The sequence below is a fragment of the Protopterus annectens genome, chromosome 7.part0 (assembly GCF_019279795.1).
Source record: "Protopterus annectens isolate FY-2018-M chromosome 7.part0, PAN1.0, whole genome shotgun sequence".
Lineage (NCBI taxonomy): Eukaryota > Metazoa > Chordata > Ceratodontiformes > Protopteridae > Protopterus > Protopterus annectens.
This window is the reverse complement of record NC_056739.1, coordinates 1,211,847,874-1,211,857,873: the sequence shown is the minus strand read 5'-3', so window position 1 is coordinate 1,211,857,873 and position 10,000 is coordinate 1,211,847,874. Positions and strand designations below refer to the sequence as shown.

General features: G+C 40.0%; 1 protein-coding gene across 1 annotated transcript in view; it reads right to left on the bottom strand.

Moving 5' to 3' along the window:
- NMB (neuromedin B) overlaps positions 1-10,000 on the bottom strand; it is a 212,935-nt gene that overhangs the window by 113,231 nt on the left and 89,704 nt on the right. The window lies entirely within an intron of this gene.

Sequence of the window (10,000 nt, the reverse complement as noted above, 5' to 3'; positions counted from 1 at the left end):
AAGCAAAAACATTTATTTACTTCTGTAGATGTACATATATCTTTTAGTTCTGAAACACTTTTTTCACTTTTAGCAAATATTTCACCAGTTCTGGCACTGTGTAATGTTACGATGCATAATAGGCAACACAGAGATGCCAAGAATTTGGTATAGCCTCAGTGAGGTATGCATTCAAAATGAAACATTCATAAACAAGGTTGTACCAAATGGCATGCAAATCAATGCAGCAAGAATATTAGCACTAAAGCTATATACACATAAACAACACTGTATGTGATAATAATATGCTCTATATCTTCCTGCCATTATATATTTGTTTTAATTGAGAGAAAGCTGTAGTATGGCAAAGTGTAATACTCATTAACATAAAACATTGAACTATGGGATTTTTATGAATCAAATACTTCCAGCCTGCCTGTCATGGCATGCTACAACACGGATAATGGACATATGACTTATTTTTACATACAAAAAAATTTAACAAAGCCCATCCACAGTGTATACGATGTATGACATAAGTATTTCTAAATTATAAAATGAGTCAATGACTTATACAAATTATTTTTTGTTGTTATATGTCCTTAAAATGTATTAGTGCAATAACAACACACCCTCAACCAGGCACTGCAAATATTTTAAAGTTCTTTACTTTGAGCATAGCAACATCACATTTTATTTTTTTTTCTAATTATGCCAATTCACCTTATAAATGTAAGGAAAACTCACTATATGTAAGCATTATTTCCATCTCCTAATATTAATAAAAATATTTTTAATAGTGGATTAATAAAACATATTACTTTGCAAACTGGCACTCAGTACAAAGGCATGATGTCACCTAACTTCATTAAAGAATAGAAGATCAAAAGATTGTAATCTATGGAATCATTTTCAGGCAAAATGTGGCTTTTCCTGTTGTTATTCTTATTATCTATCTATCTATCTATCTATCTATCTATCTATCTATCTATCTATCTATCTATCTATCTATTCCATCTATCCATCTATCTATCTATCTATCTATCATCTATCTATCTATCTATCTATCTATCTATCTATCTATCTATCTATCTTCATGCAAATAAATGTTTTCATTCTATAAATATCAATTTCTGTACATCATAACACTAATGGATGCTAAATATAGAAAATAAACATACTGATGGATGTCAAATACTAGAAATAAACAATAGATATGTTGTTGTCAATCTCGCTGAGGGGGCCGATCTGATGTGTCTGATCCATCTTGGTCTTTCCAAAAGCTCGAGGTCATCAGCAAAGTTTGTGGGCATCCTTCCCTACCCTTAATGCAGTGGGTGTATATCACAAAAATCGAAAGTTGACAAGTTCGAAGCTCAAAACTTTGAACTTGCAACCTCGAAAACGGAAAACATAGAAACGTAAAGCTGAGATCGCCAGAGTGCGGGAAGGGAAGATTTCCCTTTACTGCACTGTAGTGCCACCTCGGAGTTGGTATATTTAAGTAGCGGGTGGTGTTGGGATGCAGGGGGCTTGCCCCCATGCATAGAGCATTTTTTGTGTTGTTTTGGGCGTTGTGTGTTTTTTTTCCACGTTCAATGTTTTCCATTTTCGTGGTTGTCAGTTCAAGGTTTTGAGCTTCGATATTGTCAGCTTTCGATCATGTGATATAAACCCCAATGCAGTTCCCTAACTTCTCCAGATCTCGTCTTGCATGCTGCAAAGAGGTTCAACAGCAAGCCCTGGGCTAAGTTCATTCTTTATTATTGATCCTTTATGTTATCAATAACTTCATACTCAAATTTCCTTTGCCATAAAACTTTTTATCCTTTCCTTACCAAATTTATTAGTGTAGTTTATCTACCCTTCCAGTATTTTTTTTTGTTAGCGTCTGTTTTAGTTAGAGGGTGTCTAACTTACCCCCTTTTAGTTAGAGTGTGTTTAGTCTTCCTTCCATTTTCCTGTTACTTAAATTTATTCTTATTCCTTTTAACTTTCTGGCTGAATTTGTTTTTTCTTTCCTGACTTCCCTGGTTAGGGTCTGTTTAAGTTAGAGGGTGTCTAGCCTACGTCCGTTTAAGTTAGAGGATGTCCCCCCCCCTCCACCTCCCCACTTTGCTTGCTCTTTAAAAGAAAAACATTTTAATTTTATATATATATATATATATATATATATATATATATATAGAGAGAGAGAGAGAGAGTACAATTCTTTCTTCTACTTGCTAGTTTTAAGTTCTAGTTTGCATTTTTTGCTGTGGGTAACTTAAGATGTCTCATCAAAAGGAAGGCAAGCCTCTTGGATTTACAAAATGTGAACAATGTAGTAAAAAAAAATGCCGCTCAGCGACTCGCACACCTTATACATGTACTGCTTGGGGCCTCTACATCTACAGAAATCTTGTTCAATTTGTTATTCAATCAGAGAGTGCTTATGGAGTGCAAGAAAAAAATTGATCTTAAAGGGATTATTGAAAACCCCTTTTTCTGAGGTTGTTCCTCCCTCTTCTTCAAAATCTGACAAATCTGAAAAAGCCAAAAAACATCTTCTTTGGCTCTGAAATCCTGTTTGGAGCCAAAACAGAAACAGGCAAAGCTGTCTGCTCCAGAAAGACCACCAAAGCAGTCGGCATCTCCTAGATTCAAAACTATATTGTAGCAAAAAGCAACTTCCACTCCGAAGTCAGCTTAAGATTCTTTAGCTCCAAAGCCCTCTGAGTTTTGATGTCAGAGCCAATCTCCTTCCTTGGAGCCAATCTCTTCTCAGTTCCCTTCTCCATTTCTCACAAGATCCAGATCTCTGACCCTTCCTAATCTGTCGACCAGGAGTCTCTCCGATGAAGATGTGTTGCGGTCATGCAGAGGCTGTTGAAGACACCAGATTTGGCTAAGCATTTATTGGATCCAAGCCCAAAGGAGTCTGATCAGACACAACCTTCCCCTTTGGTGCCTGCTCCTCCTCCAATCTGCCCTTCTGTTTCAGAGCCAGAAGATTCCGACATCCAGCTTGTGTCGATATTGGGCCAAGTCCCGTTGGCTCCTTGAATCAGATATCTGCCCCGAGCATTTCTGCCCAGTCAGAGCAGGAAACCTCTGGGAGCTGACACTGTCCGGTTGGTTCCTCGGAGCCAGCTCAGATCTCCTTGGATCCGACCATGCCTCATGGGGCCTCAGCACAGATGAGTTTGGCTTCTACCTCAGCTTCAAAGCTTCTGTCCTCTGCACCAGATATTCCATCGGTTCCGACAACCTGTTTGTCAGGTCCAGGGTGTTCTTCAGAGCATGGGAGGACTGCCTTCGAGGTCATGAGGAGGGTGATGACTACCCACCAGTCCAAGACACAATCTTCTCTTCTCTTTGGAGACATCCTGGAACTTTTAAAACAGAGAAGTGACTGGCAGTCCACCTCCCCTTCAGCCGAAGAGTCAGTATACCTGAAGTCCTTTGGCTCCCGGCCTTCAACCTCTTGGGTGAACCCCCCTTCCAATGAGCTTAATGAGTTAATCTCTCTGAAGACTTGGGAGACCACTCCTAGGAGGCCAAACAAATGTATCACAGCCCTGATGGATAACGCTTTTCTAACCAAAGCTGTAGCAGTTGATGCCATGGTCATGGCTGCAGCCACTAAAAAGGAACTATCCAAGACTAGTTCCTCTATCCATCCTCCTAATAAGGATTCCAGGACCATGGTTAGGTAGAGGAAGTACTACTTTTTGTCAGTGGTCTTCACCTTATGGTCACTGAACTACTTTCCTCATTTCACTAGACTACAGAGGGACCTGTTAAAAGAAGTTTCAGACTCCCTCCAAGGACCTGTAGCTGATGGAGTGGCAGATAAAGTCAATGAACAGCTCACCACTCTCAATTCTGTTGTCAGCTCATCCACGTGACTCATTTCATATGCAGCAGATGGAGCGAGTAGGGTGGTGGGTTCTGGCATCTCTATCAGGAGACAGGCCTGGATGCGCCTTTTTGATTTCATGGAGCCCTTCTAGTCTTCCTTCGTTAACACTCCCTTTGATGGCTCATCCCTATTTAGGCCTAAAGTAAAAGAGGCACTCACCAGGTGTGAATAGGAAGATAAGACCTTATCTGCCATTGGAGTGCATTTTTCTACACCTACTAGACCATTTCCTAATGGTCAGAGAGGTAGTGGAAAATGTGGTTCAGGAAATTACAGAGGTCTTACCTTGACACACAAGGTATAAGTTCCCCCACAGGCAGAGGGAGAACAATAATGGAAGATGCCACCCTCACGGCAGGGGAGGCCCACAGGATCAGGGCTCCAGAGAGTCTTTCACTGGCAGACCCTTTCAGCGTTCCTGAAGGAGTATACGATTTATCGCCTCTGGACGCAGTCGGGTGGGGGGGTGATTGTCACTGCACCTCAAAACCTGGCAAAAGATAATGAAAGACAAATGGGTGCAGGTCATAATATCCAGGAGATATATAATTCCCTTCTCCTTCCCCACTCCCGTAAACAAGTCAGTTCCAGATATTCCACCCAGTCAAAAGCATCAAGCAACATTAAGAATTCGAAAGTTGTTAAGAAAAAGAGTCATTCAAGAAGTCTCGACAGACCAGAGAGGATTCGGAACTTACTCAAGATTCATTTTAGTTCCAAAGAAAACAGAGGACTGGAGACCCATCTTGGATCTCAGCAAATTGAACAAATCTGTGAAAAAGACCAAGTTCTGGATGGTGACACTGCAGTTGATTTTTCCATTCTTGGAAAGAGACAATTGGATGTGCTGTATAGACCTTCAGGATGCATACCACCACATACGAATGGAAAGATGATCCAGAAGGTACTTGCACTTCCAGATAGGAGCCAGTCACTTCCAGTTTTGAGCTCTGCCCTTTGGGCTCACTACAGACCTCAGGGTGTTCACCAAATGCATGGCAGTAGTGTCAACTTACCTGATATGCTGAGGATTCTGGGTGTTTCCGTATCTGGACAACTGGCTCATAATTGCTCCAACCAGGCATCTTCTGCTACAAACCAGGGACTACACACTTCAGTTTTGCTCCTCCCTAGGCATTACCATAAATTACAGGAAATCTGCTCTAGAACCATGTCAAAACTTAATATTCATAGGAGTAGAAACAAATACAACTACATTGATAGCAGGGCTCCCTCATGACAGAGTTCATGATCTCTAACATCATGTAAAACTGTTAATCAGGAAGACATAAGACTCTACAAAACTAGTTCTACAGGTTCTGGGAAAGATGACAGCATCTATCGTACTTATTCCCCTAGCTCGCCTGCATATGAGGATACTTCAATGGTTACTTTATGCACAATGATCAATCCTAGATCTTCTAATGTTGCACAAGATCCTCATAACCAACTCTTGCAAAAAGGATCTCCAATAGTGGATTCACTGTCCCATAGTATTTCAAGGCCGTCCTTTCATTCCCCATCAACCCCAAGCCACAGGGACTACTGACACTTCCCAGATAGGGTGGGGGAGGCATTATCTCAGGAAGACAGTTCAAGGCATCTGGCAGGATCACGAGGCTCATTTGCACATAACCATCCTAGAGATAAGAACAGTGCTCTTGGTGTTACAAGAATTTCAGGACACTCTCTCTCTGGGAAAGATAGCAATCCAGTCAGACCATATGTCATTAGTCTGGTAAATAAACACGCAAGGAGGAACCAGAGCTTACCCCCTTTGTCGAGAAGCTCTAAGGGTTTGGCAATGGGTAATGGCCTTGAACTGATTTTCTGATTGCAATGCACATCCCAGGGAAATCCAACGTGATTGCAGACAAACTGAGCAGAGCCATCTTATGGCTACACAAATAGTCCCTCAATCAGAAAGTTGCAGAATAGATTTTCTGGAAATGGGGCCAGCCTTGCTGTGACCTCTTTGCATCACCCACCAATGTCAAATACAGCAATTACTTTGTCTTGATCCCTTCCATGGGGGAGTCACCAAGGGGTGCGCTTGTTCATGATTGGCCTCTGGGACTCATGTGTGCTTTCCCTCCAATCCCTCTGATTCCCAAGTTGATGCAGAAATCAAGTTTGTTGGAGGCTACAATAATCCTGATTGCCCCCTACTGGCCTCATGAAATCTGGTTTCCCTTTCTTCAGCCTTATCTTGTGGATGAACCATGGATTCTGGACTGTACTCCAGACCTTCTGACTCATACATCGGGAATGGTACATCCCAGCCTATACAACCTCAAATTGACAGCTTGGCTGCTCCAATTACCCTGATTGTCAAGTTTAATTTCCTTTCATCCCAGTCAAACATATTTTGTCGTCTTCCCATAAAACTTCTACATGAAGATTATACAAGAGTAAATGGAACAGATTTGTAATATGGGCCAGTGATAATCAAATAGATCCCTTTTCTGCACCCATTCACTCTATTCTAGAATTTCTAGCAAAAATTATTCATAAGGGAGTTGTTGCTTCTACTATTAGAGTTCAACTGGCAACAGTGTCATATTTCCATATAGGAGAAAATGGTTCTGCAATTATGTTGCGCAGGCTTTGTAAAGCCTTTTTGAAAGGACCGACGATTCTAAGACCCCATATATAAATCCAACTCCTCCCTGGGATCTGAATTTCATTTTAACAAACATTATTTCTCCTCCCTTTGAACCTTTGGCCACATGTTATTTGAAATTTCTATCTTGGAAAGCACTCTTTTTAGTGGCCATTACCTCAGTTTCAGAATTACAAGCCCCATACCTAGTTTTATATAGGAACAGTTTATTTATGCACTAATCCCGCCTTTCTGAAAAGGTTGTGCTGAAAAGTAGCCTAAACCAATCTATTGAACTACCAGTTTTCTTCCCAAACTACCAAAACAAGGGAGAATACTCTCTGCATCTTCTGGACTTACATAGACAGTTACGTTTTTATTGGCAGAGAACTTCAGAATTTAGGAATCATTTCAGCTCTTTATATCCTACTTTGAGATTAGAAAAGGTCAGCCAGTTTCAAAAGTTACCTTACCTAGATGGCTCACACTTTGTATACCCTACATCTACAACTCTAAGAACAGAATTCTGCCTTTCCCAGTTAAAGCTCATTCCACAAGGTCGAAAGCTACATCTACAACTTTCCAAGCAAGGTTACCCTTGGATAGTATCTGTGCTGCAGCTACATGGGTGAAACCCCATACCTTTATTACTCAATACAAAGTGGATTTGGCCTCCAGGAGTAGAGCCTCTTTTGGTTCTATGGTTCTGAGGAATATTCTCCCATGAGCCACCCAAAAATCAGGTTGCTTGGGATGCGGTCCCATCAGTGAGAATTAAGGCGAGACTGACAACACATTAAGAAGTCATGTACTTACCATAATGTTCCATGTGTATTGTCCATCTCGACTTTTATACTGACAACCCATTCTCCATACCCCCTTCCTATATTCCTGGGAGACCTAGTAGTTATTGGGTTTATGGATCTCCATAGCCTCAGAAATACTGTATTTGGTTGATATATATATATATATATATATATATATATATATATATATATATATATATGTGTGTGTGTGTGTGTGTGTGTGTACTTTATGTATTTATCCATATTAAGGGAGTTTTGCTCAGTTGTATGTCTTGACGGGGGCAAACAAGATCTGAGGAAGTTAAGGAACTGCATTATGGGTAGGGAAGGATGTCCACAAGCTTTGCTGAAGACTTCAAGCTTTTGGAAAGGGAGGGACAGATCCGACACATCGGATCTTACTCATCAGAGAGAATAAAGGTTGAGATGGACAACACACATGGAAAGTTATGGTAAGTACATAACTTCTTATTTTTTTCCTTCAGTTTTTACAGTTCCTGCTACCAAATTGCATCTCCCCAGTACAGATCCATCACCTTTTGCATACTCTTTACCGGAACTTACCATCCAAGTCTTTTAGAATGACCTCTTCCTCCACTCCCACACATCATTATCCCTCAGTACAGAATTGTGAACTTAGTTAAATGATGCAATCCAATCCAAAGTAGCAACTGGATCAATAATCCTGTAGAATGGCAGAAGATGTCCAGAAATAGGCAATGCTTCACTGTTTTTGCCCAAAATTTCAACATTCCATGCACGGGACCATAAGTTAATGAGGAATGTATGGTAATCTAAATAATTGAGTAAACTTTTACACAATTCCAGTGAGGCCCCCCTCCCATCTTACTCATGTGTCCTAACCCTAATCCTGGCCCTTCTCCTGCCCCTAATTGAGCCCCCCCGCACATCATACTCATGTATCCTAACCCTAATCCTGGCCCTTCTCCTGCCCCTAATTGAGCCCCCCCGCACATCATACTCATGTATCCTAACCCTAATCGTGCCCCTTCTTTTGCCCATAACACTAACCCTACACATTAACTTATGACAACCCTTTCCCTACAGTATTTGGTCTGACGTATTTGTTAGGGATTGGGTTTTAAAATCAGAAAAGGAAACTGCTTGATTTTCATTTGCAGTCACTTTACTTTCATAGTTTTTATTGTTTATGTTAGTTTGTGTTCAAAGTGCTCCCATCGACTATCTTTTGATGCTTTTTGCATTTTGACAGTGTGTTGTATAAATTATATATACATACGAGCCTTGAAGTTTGTCAACAGATCGATTAAATAGATGGCTGACAGGTGTGTATAATAGACACAAAAACACACCTTGACACCATGTGCATCGACCCCGTGTGCAAAACTAGGAAAAATAGGTTGTGGATGAATGGATACACAAAAACACAGATGTTTATTTTCTAAGCATAATATGGCATTTGGATATACATCAGCAAATACATTTCTCCATGCTCATTGGCTATAAAGGCATAATCTTTGAGAGATTGTACCTTGTATTATTTCTGGGTATGTGCTAATTTTTGTATTTTTTATGCTTTTATGCCACAGTACATTTTTATAAAATGAAGAAGGAAAAATGAAGTTTCAACAGAGGACTGTAATTTTCTTATGTTTTAATTCTCTAGGATTCACAAGAAAATGGTCAGCCTCATTTCCTTACCCCAATATCTACTTTTCTAGTCATTATATAAGATTTTATCACACTTCCCAATGATCTAAGACCTTATTTCAATACCATATTACATTCACAGATATTGTACCAAAATGTCAAAAAACACATTAATTTGTAGTTTGTAGCTCGTTGGCAAATTCTCAGTCAAAAGACTTCAAGCAGATAGTTCCCTGGGGAAGGTCAGTTCATACCTCTCAAGTCTACCTTATTATGAAGAATGTATCCCCTGTCACACAGAGTTAGGAATTTTTTAACTGATATCCATGGTAAATAGAACTGAATCATATTAATTCATTAAAAGATCTTTTGTATAACTAAAGCCAGCATATTTTAACCACCCTTTGACCTTCCTAGTTGAAGTTGCTAGTAAGCCGTTACTACATGTTCCACATTTTGCCCATTTGTTCCACATAATAAGAGCTAGTGTTCCTCACTTTGGAGATGGAAGGTTGAGAGCTATCGGTCAGTTTGAACTGCAGGAGTTCAGGTTGTGACTGAGGGATTCTTCTGCACTATTCATCACAGCCAATGATAAAACCTATGTATTTTAAATCAGAGAACAGAAGAACTACTGCAGGTTCAAACCTGATAGGCAAATAAGGAATGAAACGCATTAAAAACCAGGGCAAAACAGATTTATCATCCAATAAAATTATGCTTTGAGATTGAGTACTTTGCTGCAGATGGTGGGTACAGAAAGGGATGGTGGAGCTAGATTGTACCATGAGTCCAATGTTTCAACTATTTGAAGCTGCAACTGGGCTAAAAAATCAGAACATGAGCCTAATTAATAAAAAGTATAGGGGAAGAGGACTTCACTCCCTACTCCCTTAATTAATTGTATTAACTCCATGGTTGCACAACATACATCGTGTCACTGCTGGTGCATTACCAGTGATTTTCAATAGCAACACCAACTAGTAAGTTAACAGCTGGTAATTCTAAACTGCTGTGCTAAATCCTTGACCAGTAAAGACTTGTTAATTAATAGAATCACAGAGGTGCTGATACCGT